Here is a 13827-nt window from a genome sequence, read left to right on the forward strand (position 1 = left end):
GCAAGAAGAGGAGCTAGCCAAAGCTCTTGGATCATATTTTAGACCAAATAATGATTGGTTTCTACGCATATGTAAATGAGATCTTGAAATTGCTTGGTTGTGTTTATTGAGTAGTCCATTCCGTGAGAACGTTCCATTAATCCTTTTGAATGACGGTCACAGAAAACATGATCTCTAAACCAAGAGCATTGTTCCTGACTTGATTCCAGATGGAAAGTTCTTTACTAAGATCTAAAATTAGAATGAGACCTTTTTGCAAAACCACAAAACCCAGTCAATGTTAAGTGGACTCGTTTACACTGGAAGCTTTCCAAGGAGAAAGAACTTACTCGGTGTTATTTTTAATTGTGAGCATACTTTAGCTCACACTGTCCAAGTGCCTCTAATTGCGAGACTTAGGGCTTATTAGTCAAAGCCAAAGTCTCTATATAAATATCCCCAAACCATCATTTCAGGCTCCTTCATGGTGGACATTTTGCCTTAAAACTTTAAATACTTTTGCTCTGTAGAAGGAAGAATGGAATCCCTGCAGGTACGGTAATTTTGAGTCAGAAAATGAATCCTCCCCTTCCTCCCTTTCTCCCTTCCTTCCTTCCTTCCTTCCTTCCTTCCTTCCTTCTTCTCTTCCTTCCTCCCTTCCTTCCTTCCTCTCTCCCTCCCGTCCTTCCTTCCTCTTTCCCTCCCTTCCTTCTTTCCTCTCTCCCTTCCTTCCTTCCTCTTTTCCTTCCTCCCTTCCTTCCTTCCTTCTTTCCTTTTTTCCTTCCTTCCTTCCATTTCACTCAAATACTTACCTGGTTCCCTCCTGGGTTTCTAGAACTTCACAGCTGGGAAAGATTTTATTCCTACCTCTCATTTTATGGGCAAAAATATTATCCCTGGGTGAAACACTTTGCCAAGATGGTGCTGTGAAATCAGAGTCACTCTTTTCTCTCTTATGTCTCTCCCTAACCTGTATCCCATCTTGTTAAAAATGGAAATGAAAAGGTAGTTGGTGGTTTAGAGCAATCTTCAGAGTCTTACAAAGCATGCAGCTTAATAGCTTTGGTTTGAGGATCATTTTTTTTCATATACAGGCTTATCCTAGGCTCATCACAAAATATCTGTCTTGTTCTTCAATGAATACATTTTTTATGTGTTTTCACCTCAAATCACATTTTATAGAAATATTTTTTACAACTTTGAGAAAGAGAGACAAGATCACAGAGGGGAAGAGAGACAGACAGACAGACAGACAGACAGACAGACAGACATGGAGGGCTGTAAGTCTTTGAAAGACATCTTCATGCAGTGTAAATGGAAATAAAGAGTTGGCAGCCCTTATCGTCCACACACACAAACCCTCCGAGACTTAACATCAGCGATATATGGTAAAATGACACCAATGTGGACAGCTCTATATTCAGCAAGTTGAGATGGATGTGAACTTATTTTGTCTAGCACAGCATCCATACGGAGACCCCAAGCCTGCCCTCTAAAGGCTAAGTGTGTAGGGGCGAGGCTGACTGGGACAGATGCTCCATGATTTCCCATGGTGTGTGCTATCTAGGGACAAGAATAAAGTTAGTTAGTGAGGCAGTGTGGAGGAATGAGTAACTGGATCTCTGGCGTAGAGACATGCTCACGGTGGGAGAGACATTTAAAGGAATTTGCTAGGAAGAGACAGGAAAGGTCAGGCGTGGTGGTACATGCCTGTAATCCCAGTTCTTGGGAAGCTTACACAGGAGGATTGCAGGTTTATCAGGAACCAGGCAATAACTCTGACAAAAGTTTGCAAGGCTTCTACAGAGGGGGGATAAAACCCAAGAAGGACTTTGTTTTTACACATTAGAGCAGATGTCGCTAGAGAGAAATGTTCACTGGTTGGAAGTTTCAGTCTGGTCAAGACATCAATACAAGCCAGTCAGAATGTAGCAGGTGCAGCGAAGACGATATCAACATTCCTGAAGTCTCAGCAGAGTGCAAAGGCCCTGGAGGAGCAAAGAAAATGTGGAGAGGGGACTGGCTGTGCCTGGTCAGCAGTGGTCACAAAGCTATGTGAGCACGTGGCTTAAGGGGAGAGACGGACAACGACCCCACAAGGACAGGACAGAAGATCGGGAAACTGACCCATGTGCTGATTGATAGAGGAGGGCCGTGGCACCAAGAAATCAGTGGTGAAATATGAACTCTGATGATACTATATCAGAAAAGCCAGCTGGTCACGTTGGCACACTCCTGTAGTCCCAGTACTTGGGAGGCTGAGACAGGAGCATCACAGGTTCAAGACAGCCTGAGTAACTTAGCAAGGCCCTTGGCAGCCTAGTGGAACTGTTTCAAAACAACAAAAACAAACAAATAAATAAAAAGGGCTGGGGTGTAGCTTAGAGGTAGAATGCTCTTAGGTTTAATCCCTAATACCATAAGAAAAAAAATAAAATCAACTCAAGAAAAAATGTATACCTCAAAGGTAAAAAGTTAAGCTGGGCACTGTGACTTAAGCCTGTAATCCCAATATATGGGAGGGTAAACTGTCATGATGGTGCACACAGGTAATGCCAGCATTTGGGAGGCCGAGGCAGGAGGATCACAGGTTCATAGCCAGCCTTGGCAACCTCATTAGGCTCTCTGCAACTTAGTGAAGCCCTGTATCAAAGTAAAATAAAATAAATCTGGGGATGCAGCTCAGAAGTAGAATGCCCCTGGTTTTTATCTCTAGTACCAAAATACAAAACAAAGCAAACAACACAAAACAATATATGGGAGTCTGAGATAGGAGAATTTCAGGTTTGGGGTCAGCCTCAACAACTTAGTGAGAACCTCAGAAACTTAGATGTTATTTCAAAATAAAAAGTACTGGGGTGTATCTTGGAAGTAGAATGCCTACAGGTTCAATCTCCAGTATCAAAAACAACAGCCATAAAAAGTAAAATACTAAAAGACAACACAGGAGAACCTCTACTCTTTCTCTCCCTCAGTATGTGGAAACATATCTTAATAGGACACAAAGTATTAAGCATATAATAATTATGACTACATTAAAGTTAAGAACTTCCATTAATCAGACAGATCAACACCATTAAAAGAATGAAAAGACAGGCACAAAAGAGAAGGTATTTGCAACAAAAGAGTAATTTCCTAAACATCTAAAGAACATCTATTGTCATATCAATAACAAAAAAGCCTGGCTGGGAGAAAACAGCAAACAGCTTGAAGAAAGCCCAGCATGGTTTTGCACCTGTAATCTCGGTTCTCTGGAGGCTGAGACTGGAGGAACACATGTTTAAGGCCAGTGTGAAGTAACTTAGGAAGACCTTGTTTCAAAATAAAAAAAATAACGATGGCCTGGGCTATAGCTCAGAGGTAGAATGCCCCCCCCCCAAAGACTTGAAGATATCCATTCCTTTGTTGACAGACACCTAGGCTGGTTAAAAATGAGAATTAGTAAGTAGGATGAAACTTAAATGTCCAATAGGCAGAGGAAAAGAGCCTCTAATCTTCATAGAAAAAAAAAGAAATGCAAATGAAAACAATAGTATGATGCCATTACATATACAGGTCCTTTGGCAAAAATGTAAAAGTCTGTTAGTGAGAAAGTGGAGCAGGTGGGACTCCAACAGTGCTTCCGAGAATGGAAACAGTCCTGCCACGCTAGAAGGTAGGCTGGCATCACTCATCATCGTCATCATCATCATCATCACCATCATCATGATCATCACCACCATCATCATCACCATCATCATCATCATCATCACCATCATCATTATTTATCATCATCATCATCATCATCATCATCACCATCATCATCACCATCATCATCATCATCATGACCATCACCACCATCATCATCACCATCATCATCATCATCACCACCATCATCATCATTATTTATCATCATCATCACCACCACCATCATCATTTATCATCATCATCATCATCATCACCATCATCATCATCATCACCACCATCATCATCACCATCATCATCACCACCACCATCACCATCATCATCATCACCATCATCATCATCATTATTTATCATCATCATCATCATCAGCATCATCATCACCATCATCATCATCATCATCATTTATCATCATCATCATCACCACCATTATCATCATCACCATCATCATCCATCATCATCATCATCACCATCATCATCATCATTATTTATTACTATCATCACCATCATCATCACCATCATCATCATCACCATCATCACCATCATCATCATCATCACCATCATCACCATCATCATCATCCATCACCACCATCATCGTCATCACCACCACCATCATCATCATCCATCACCACCATCATCGTCATCACCACCACCATCATCATCACCATCATCACCACCATCATCATCCATCATCATCATCATCACCATCATCATCATCATCATCATTCTGTATGGTCCAACACTTCCTCTGTTAGGTGTGCATCTCCTAGAACATTCTACGTATGCACACCAACATTTGTGTGGGAGCCTTCTTAGCAGTGTGCTTAAAATGACCCCAACCTTCAGAGAAAGCAAAGGTCTGGCTATCCACTGTGAGTAGAAATGGACAAATGAATCATGGTATGCTCGTGTAATGGAATATTACACATCAGCAGAGAGGAGAGGAATGTAACCAAGCACAACAGCAGAGGTGAGTGTCAGTATCCAGGAAGGGAGACGAGGTGCAGAATAGAGCATCCATCATCACAGTGCATGTAGAGTCCCCAAACCAGGCAGGCCCGGGATGTGCGGAGGGTGCCTGCAGGGTCAGTACAGTTCTAAGTAAGCCAGCACATGAAGAAGTGTTAGCCAGAACGGCAAGGTAATTGTCACCTGTGGAAGGAGGGCAGGAGGGACAGAGGCAGGGGCACACGGGAGACCCCTGCTATGCGGATGCCTTAGGTTTCTTGGGTACATAGACCTGTACAGAAAGTGAAGTGGGGCTTCATGGGGTGTGAGCTTGAAAGTAAGGAGACTGCTCTGCAGCTTAGCAACATCATAGACCACAGACCCATAGCCCAAGAGAACAGGAGGAATTGCGGTGACTATGCTTAGACCACTCCGATTCCTAAACCTTTGCTTATGTTCCAGTATTTGCCTTTCAAAATAGTGCATAACACATTCATTTCAAAGTTTTTAATTTCTCTCTATAAATAAGTTGACATGTCAATAAACATAAAATAATTATAACACTACTTTGCATCTATAGATCAGAAAATACCACTAGGACCACGTAATTACTAAATAGTACATTATTAGCACAGGATACTAATTTTTATTCCACTTGAAAAACTGTTACTTTCCTCTCAGATATTATACTTTTTAATGTTTGTCATTTGTTCGCTTTAAGATAATTTATGCTTTCCTTCACTATTCTAGTAGTAATCTATTTATCCACTAAGCATGGCAAAAATTATGTTTAATAGTAAACATACGCTGCTGACGTGCATATTTTTAAATAACACCCAACAAGAAGCTAAAAGGAATAAATTACTTCTGAATGTGCTGATCGAATAATTTTGAGCCCATTGAAAGGAATTTTTCAAATTATTTAAATTTTGTTCAAACAATACTACTTTTACTGCTTTAGATATAAGAAGTTCTTAAACTGAAAATTGTTCATCTCCACACAACTGGCAGAGAAACAGGTGTAGAACTTTTGTTCCTTTTATATTGCTGATTTAGTCCAATTTTAGCAAGGCACACAGCAAATTTTTTTCAAACATATACTTTTATTGGTACATTTCAGTTGTGCGCCGTGACGAGGATCAGAGTGGTAGAGACACATACACCAAGCACTGGGTGTGTTTCCCTCTGGATCCCACCCACTCTCTCCCCCTCCCCATTTGTTGCTGAGATTGGCTTTGAAAACGTCATATATGTAAAAGCATGATTTGGAATGTCCCCTTCATCAGGTCTTCTCCCCCACCCGCCTACCCCCCAATCCCCTTCCTCTGTTTTACTGGGATCTCTTCTTTCTCTGAAGGCTTCAGTATTTTTCAGTTTCTCTCCAGCTTCCACACGAGAGAGAGAAAGCATATAACTTGTTGACTTTCTGAGACTGGCTGATCCCACTAAGCATGCTATTCTCTAGTCCCACCTACTTCTCTGCAAATGACATAATTTTGCTGGGTAAAATTTCATTGTTTGTGTATACCACAGTTTTATAATCCATTCATCTATTGAGGGACATCTAGGCTGGTTAAAAATGAGAATTAATAAATGGGATGGCATTAAATCAAAAAGCCTCTGTGCAGCAAAGAAAACCATCAAGTCTAGAGAGAGCTGACATATGATACAGGATCTCTGCCAGCTACTCCTTTCATAATCTAGAATGTACAAGAACTTAAACATTAACATTAAGAAGGCAAATATCTTTTAGAAAAGATATTTTTTGAAAAAGATCTTATAAAATATTTTAAATGAAAAGTCTCTGCTTTTCTTATCCCAACAATATCAAGCATATCCAAACTGCTAGCTGAAAATATTTTCAATAAATTTCTGAAAAGATTGTTATAATTTTGCCACATTATTCTAGTTAGAAAGATTGATGAATTATTAAGCAAAATAATGGTTCCGTTAAACTTTTTAATTTATTCTATGAATATAACCTTGTGAGAACGCCAATAATAAAACTCAAGCTACAAGACATAAGTCTTATTTAAAGACTAAAGTTTTATTTCACTGAAATACAAATAGTTACATATCTTTTACAAGATCAAAACTGAATGATGATTTAATTGGTACATATGGGTAATTAAATATTATGGGCAATAAAAGGTTAAACATTTACTTTAAATTTTTAACAATATGTTCAGTAAAACATATTGGAGATGAAACATATGGACATTTAGGGCATATTAATGGAGATTGGACTCAACTTATTTGAATATGAATCCTACATTCTTAGGGTCAAGAGAATAAAGAGGTGAAATAGAGCCATCCTCTATGTACTATTTAGAAGAAATAGTGGTCCCTGCCCAGGCACATGAAATTGTCTTGTCCAACTTCATTCACTGAGTCCTTACTTTTGAATCTAATTGATGAATCTTGGGTTTATCTTCCTGTTTTTTCCTTTTCCTTCCTTTCCTTTTTCACTCCATCCCTCTCTCATCCCTTTGCTTTGCCCTACCAAAGATCCCACCAAATCCTAAGAATCAACTTCCCAGGGCTTCTGTTCAGATATCGGTTATTTCCTAGCCAACACTAGAACTAACTTTGACCTGATTCCCTAAAGCTAGTCCTGTGCCCCAAAGTGGTCTCTAACCTGCTGACAAATTTCCCCAAGTCCAAGTGTCTCCCCCTCTTCTCTAGGCACGGACTTCTTCAGTGTCTGAGCAATTGTGGCACAACAAGAGCCATTATAAAGATAAGAATATTATAGTGACACCTGCATGTCTATGTTTATATGGACACAATTCACAGTAGTCAAATTCTGGAACTAACCTGTGTCCATCCACAGATGATTGGATTAAAAAAATTATGGAAAAATACACACAATGGAATTCTCAGCAAAAAAAAGAAGAAAAAAATTATGCCATTTTCAGGAAAGTGGATGGACCTGGAGAAAATCAGGCGGGTGCAGAAAGTGAAGGGTCACATGTTTCCCCCCATATGCAGGAGCCAGGGGATGATTTGGACACCAGAAGGACTTTATATAACAGGGAGAAAAGCCTGTAGGGCCAGGGAGGTGCTCGAGGGCAAGCTGGTGGTGGAGAGGAGGAGAATTAGTAAAGGAAACACTTGTATTGACATTGCGCGCGTATGTGAGAGTACTTAGCCTCGATATTGCATATGGGAAAGGGGAGAGTGGGGAAGAGTGAGGGAGAGCCTCCAAGAGCCGTGTGCATGCCCGTCTCCATCACTGTGAAATCCATTATGATGGGAGTGTACACCACGCCAATAAAAGCGTAAGAAAGCCATCAGAAAGCCCTGTTCTCTCTCTGTCCACATTCGGCACACGCTGTTCCAGAAGGATGGAACTACTAACGACAGTCATCAGGTCTCAACCTACCACATTCTCTTCATCAAACCAGCTCCCCGCGTGTGTTCATCTGCTCCCTACAATCACCGCAGGAACTGGTGCTATAGCCTAATTTTATTTTTAGTTGACACATGATAATGGTAATTTTTGTGGCTATAAAGTGATATTGCCACACACGCATGTGCTGTGTAACAGCTGAAGCGGGGTAATTAGCGTGTTAACCATCTCCTGCACTTGATATTTCTTGGTGGTGAGAACATTCACTGTCCTCTCTTGCAGCTCTTTTGAAACATGCAATGTGTTGCTGTGACCTATCGTCACTCGACGGGGCAACAGGACACCAGGGCTCAGTTCTCTTGTCCAACTGCTACCTTTAGTATCTGGGCATTTCAGATACATTTTAGTTCAGAAGAGCTAAATCAGGTGCTCCGAAGCCGTATGCTTGCCTGAGTATTGTAGAAGCAGAATCCAACCCACGGATCAGACTCCAAGGTCACGATCTTTTCTCTTTGCTTGTGTCTTTTTTTGGCAGTTTCCTGAAAGTGCTGGTGACATCTGTGCACCTTCAAACGGGATTCTTTCCTCCCCCTGTGTAACCTGGCCGCATGCACATCATCTCAGCAGTGCTCACATTCCTCCCATCCCCTCCACATTTGGCCCATGCGTAAACCTTCCCCTCCTCAGAGCTCCACATGTTTCTCTTCAGAGCACACTCAAAAGATCCCTTTGTGCGCTTGAGTGCTCTTCATGATCTGTATTTGGGTACTGAGCGCTAGCTGGCACCTGTGCTGGTGCACAGTACATGCTGAGCCACGGAGGATGCTCTACCCAGGGGATATGCAGCACCCTCTGGAAACATTTTGGTAGTCACAGCTTGGGGAGAAGTGCAACTGGCCCTGGGTGGATGGGGTCAGGGATGCTGATAAATACCCTGAAATGCACGGGCAGCACCCACACACCAGGGTGGCAGCAGTACTGAGAGGCAGAAGCTCATCAGAGTTGAAGCATAACTGTCACTGTGCTATCCCAGCAACCTTCTCCAGCTCCACCGCGGTGGCTCCACACGCTAGACCATGCCAGGGTCTCAGCTCCCGGGGCCTCTTCCAGTCTGACAATGGTGCACCATTTGTCACAGAGTCACTGTGCATTGGGTACTGGTCAGAGTTTGGTAGACATTTCGCCTGCCTCTGGAATGGGTGCACACCCGAGAGGCTTCCTCAAGGACTGACTGAGTGGTATAGACACATCGCAGACAGGTCTTGATGTGTTTCTTTTCGGATTCCACTCCCAGACGCACTAATGAATTTGGTAGTGATGCCCTCTTCTGTGGACAGAGCATTATTTGAACTGTTTTCTTCAGCAGCACTCATTTCTCCCCTCCATCCCTCCCTCCCCGACCTCCTTCCACTCTTCTACTGGCCTGCTCTTCATTTATCTAATGTCTCTGGTTTCTATTTTCTGTCTAGTTTATACATGTGAGAGAAGGTTTCTGACCCTTGGTTCTGAGGCTGGCTGATCTCCCTTAGCATAAAGTTTCCTAGTTCCATCCGTTTTCCTGCAAGTGATGTTCTTCTGTTCTTTGTGCCTGAAATCTAGCCGCCCTCTAGGAGAGAAAGCATAGGCCTGTATTTTGGAGACTGACTATGGCTTTGGATATCTTCTTTTAAAAATTTTTCCACGTTCATTTTGTCATTTTTCTCTCTCCTTGACTCATTTTAAAGATTAGCACTGGATGATTCAAATTAAAGTGACCTGGCTTTAGAAGTGAAAAAGCACAAGAATGGCAAGATGGTTTCCCTTTCACTCTAGTCCTTGAAGAAGGGACCATTCCAGGAATGGCATGGGAAGTGGCAGGTGCAGGGAAGAGAATAGCAGGTTAAATTGTGACCTGGAGAGAGAAGTAACACATGGCTGGGGACAGCTCTTGGCCGGAGAAGCATCCCTGGAGGTGTTTGCTGGGAAGCTGGTGGGGTCTCCTTTGTACCCTAGAGGATCATGTTCCCAGAGCGATATGGTTGCTAGTAAAATACTACAAGGTGGTTTTAACTTCTATCTTTAAGTTTTAGAGTATTCTTTAGTTATTAGGAGAGATGCAAGATGGAAATAAAGATTTTTAAAATAGAATTTAAAGGTCCTGGAGGTTACACAGCCTTCCCGAAGGTTACACATACAGAGGTTAAAGAACACTTTAGAGTGGGAGAAGGGACCTGTGGAAACCTTTGTTAAGGTGCAGGGCATTTTCCAAATGGATTTCTCATGGAAAATTTTAACTGGTAGATGTAAAGACAGCAGGCGTATGTTCCAAGAGGTCAGGTTGTAAACTGAGAGGTGGTCACTGCTACGTGCCTGCACAATCCATGTGGGGTGAGTGAGTACACAGGGCAAGTCAAGGGGGTTGTGTCTGGCTGGGCCACAGGGAGGTGTGTTCATCAGGGGGCCATCACATAAAGCAAATATCAGGATGAATCGCCATTCTTATTAGATACAAAACATCCCTGAAGAGCTCATGTATTACTGTTCAGAGTTGGTGTAATTAAGTCGCGAGATTATAATTTCATCAGCGTGCAAGTCCACTGTGATGGGTTTGCTGGATGGTAATCTAGCAGGTAGGGTGTGGCTGGAGAAGCTGGGTCCCTGGGGGTGTGGCCTTGGGGACTGTGCTTTGTCTTTGAGTACCCTTGCTTGTTGGCGTTCTCTCGTTCCTGGGCTCCATGACGCGAGAGCAGATCCGTGCTCTTTTGTTCTCACTACCATGCCCTGACCTGACATGGACTCAATCCAGAACCTCCAAAAACAACCGTGAGCAAATATATCTTTCTTCCCCTAATTTATATGGTTGGTTGTTTTAGATTAGAGCAGAGAGAATGTTGACCAAATCAGTCACATGAGGAACTTTGCGGAGGCAGAGAACTGGAAACTGTGTCAAGGGTAACTCAGTGCTGCTTCTAGTATAAGACATTCCAACTTATACTCAAGTGGATGCCAAGGTAACATCAAAGTATAAGAAGAGTCAACTTACAGTGGATAAAAGATCTAGAAATCAGACCATAAACTTTGCAATTACTAGGAGAGGGCACAGGACCAACTCTCCCACACAGAGGTGCAGGTTGAGTCTTCCTCAACTAGGTCCCCAAAGCTCAGGAAATGAAAACAAGAGTCAATAAGTGGGATGCTATCAAATTAAAAAGCTTTGGGCAGCAAAAATTTGGAGTCTAAAGAGAGAAACTACAGAATGAAAAAGACAAAGTTTTTTCAGCTACATCTCTAAAGAAGACTAATATCTAGAATATGCAAAGAATTAGAAAAAAACACAAAAGCCAACCCAATACAACAATGTCCAATTTAACTAAATAGACACTTCTCAAAGGCAGAAATACAAATGGCTAATAAATATATAAAATATTGTTCGTTATCATTAGCAATTATAGAAATGCAAATCAAGACTACCATGAAATAACTCCTAACTCCAGTTAGAATGGCAATTATCAAAAAACAAACAGTAAAACACTGATGAGGATGCGGAGAAATAGAAACACGTAGACGCTGTTGCTGGGACTGAAAGTCAGGACAACTACTGTGGAGACCACTTTGGAGGTTCCCCAGAAGACTGGGCACTCAACTCCTAATGACCCAGATAGGTCACTTCTATATATTAAATAAATCGAACTCATAAAAATCACAGTGACACATGCATATCTATGTTTACAGCAGCACAAGTTACAATAGTTAAATCACAGAACTAGGCTAGGTGTGTGTCAGTAGATGAATGGATCATGAAACTGTGGTCTATACACAAGTGGAAGTTTACTCAGCCATAAAGAAGAAAAAAATTACACCATCTGCAAGAAAATAGCCAGTACTAGAGAATATTATACTAAGTGAGATAAGCCCGACTCAGAAAGTGGAAGGGCTACTTGTTTATTCTCCTAGGTGGAAGCTAAAGATAAACCAAGAAGCAAAAAATGAAAGAAAGAAGAAAGAAAGAAAGAAAGAAAGAAAGAAAGAAAGAAAGAAAGAAAGAAAGAAAGAAAGAACTTCAGACAAACGAGAGAGCAGCAGAATAGAGGAGTGGGAGTGGGGGATGATGGTGGGGAAGGGAGAGGGGAGACGTCAGGAAGGAGCGGTTTAACCCATCCTGTGTACACGTGTGAAGCTGTCATTCCCTTTTCAATATTACGAAGAAAGGGTGGGAATCTATAGAAAAACACTCCCGGGGCTCTTTGCATGCTCATTCCTATCACATTAGACTTCAATATGATGTATGGCTGTAACACATCCATAAAAGCATAAAAAATTCACTACCAAGGTCAACTAGGAGAAGACTGTGAAAGCCCCTTTCAGAAATCCACAAAGTTTTCTTTCTGCCCCAAAGACAGCTCTTTCCAGATTATCATCAGTTTTAATGCAAGCATGACTTTATCTCCCTTTGTTAACTGGGCTTACTGCGGGCCTCTGAGATAGAGCTTAGCTTGATTGTGTAGTTAGAAAGCGTCAGGCTCATTAAGGTTAATGATCATGGCTTACAAGATACATCTCACATTGTATGTGAAACCGACTATATCCACTGCTTCACGAATGCTCTCAGTGGGGCCCAGACCACGCAGGAGGCTCTGACTGCCCACTATCCCATCGCAAACCTCTATGTGTTCTGCAAGTCATGTTCAGCCCCTGGAAAATCTCAGGAGTCTGTAAAATAAGCAGAATTAATTTGGCCTAACATGGATGAACTGTATTTGGAGAAATAAATATATCCATCATTGGTTGATAATACTGAATGAAGAAAAGAACATTTTATTGAGAAAATCCATACTAATACTAAATAAAAATATAGCTCACTGTACACAGAAAAATGTCATCATTTTTCCTAAATGAAGTTACTTATATTTGTTACTGGCATCAAAGGAATTTTAAAAGATTAATCAAGAAGCATGTTAACAAATTTTTTTTAGAGATTCTCCTAGAATGAGTTTTCAACATTTTCTTGAAAAGGAAGCCTATAATAAACGTGTGAAGCTATTTTGGGAGCGCTCTTTTGGACCTGAGTAAGATCTTAATTCACAGAATAATGTTCAAGTGGAAACTTGGCCTGGACACGGGAGGCATGTGAATCCATTGAGCTAAATTTGTGTAGGACATCCCAGGGGGCCAGTGGCAAGCTGGAACAGGAATTCAGTGTAGAAGTCGCCTGTCTGATGAATATTTCTGAGACTTTGAGTGGTCATTAACTTTATTAATTTCTTCAAGCGTCATGTCGTCAGTCCTCCATCATGAGATGATTTTTCTCTAGGTCCAGACTGTAAATCCTGTCTTTTCCATGAGCGAGAAAGAGTTTTATATTATTACCCTTTTCTCTTCTGTGAGAATCACACGACATATTTGAACTGTTGATTTATTTCCTTTTAGATGAAGACGTGAAAGCACATTTTCTCATTTGGGAGATGGAATGGAGAAAGACCATTTTATGTGCCTTTCCGTTCTCAGAATCATTTGTCTTTCAAACTGTTACAGACTTCTATTTGTGGGTGATTGCTTCCGCACGGAACATGGGAAGGAGATGGATCTTGCCAAATGCTATGTCTCAGATTCTAGGAGTGCCTTCCATTCCTCCTTAATGCTTTTAATAGAGTCTTATTATACCATGATCCAAAGTCTTTCTCACAATAGTGCTATCATGGACACCAAAATGTTGAGAGCCCAAGGGATTTTCTGAAATTCCTCTGAAAAGCATTGAACAGAGAAATCATAATTCATATCTCCTAATGAGCCTAGGAATATACCACTAGATGACAAAGGGAAAAATAATTTTAACATTATTAGCCTTAATGTCACCATTCAAATATTTAAAAGTAGGTGGTCTCTTCAAG

The sequence above is a fragment of the Muscardinus avellanarius genome (assembly GCF_963383645.1).
Source record: "Muscardinus avellanarius genome assembly, chromosome: 3".
NCBI lineage: Eukaryota > Metazoa > Chordata > Mammalia > Rodentia > Gliridae > Muscardinus > Muscardinus avellanarius.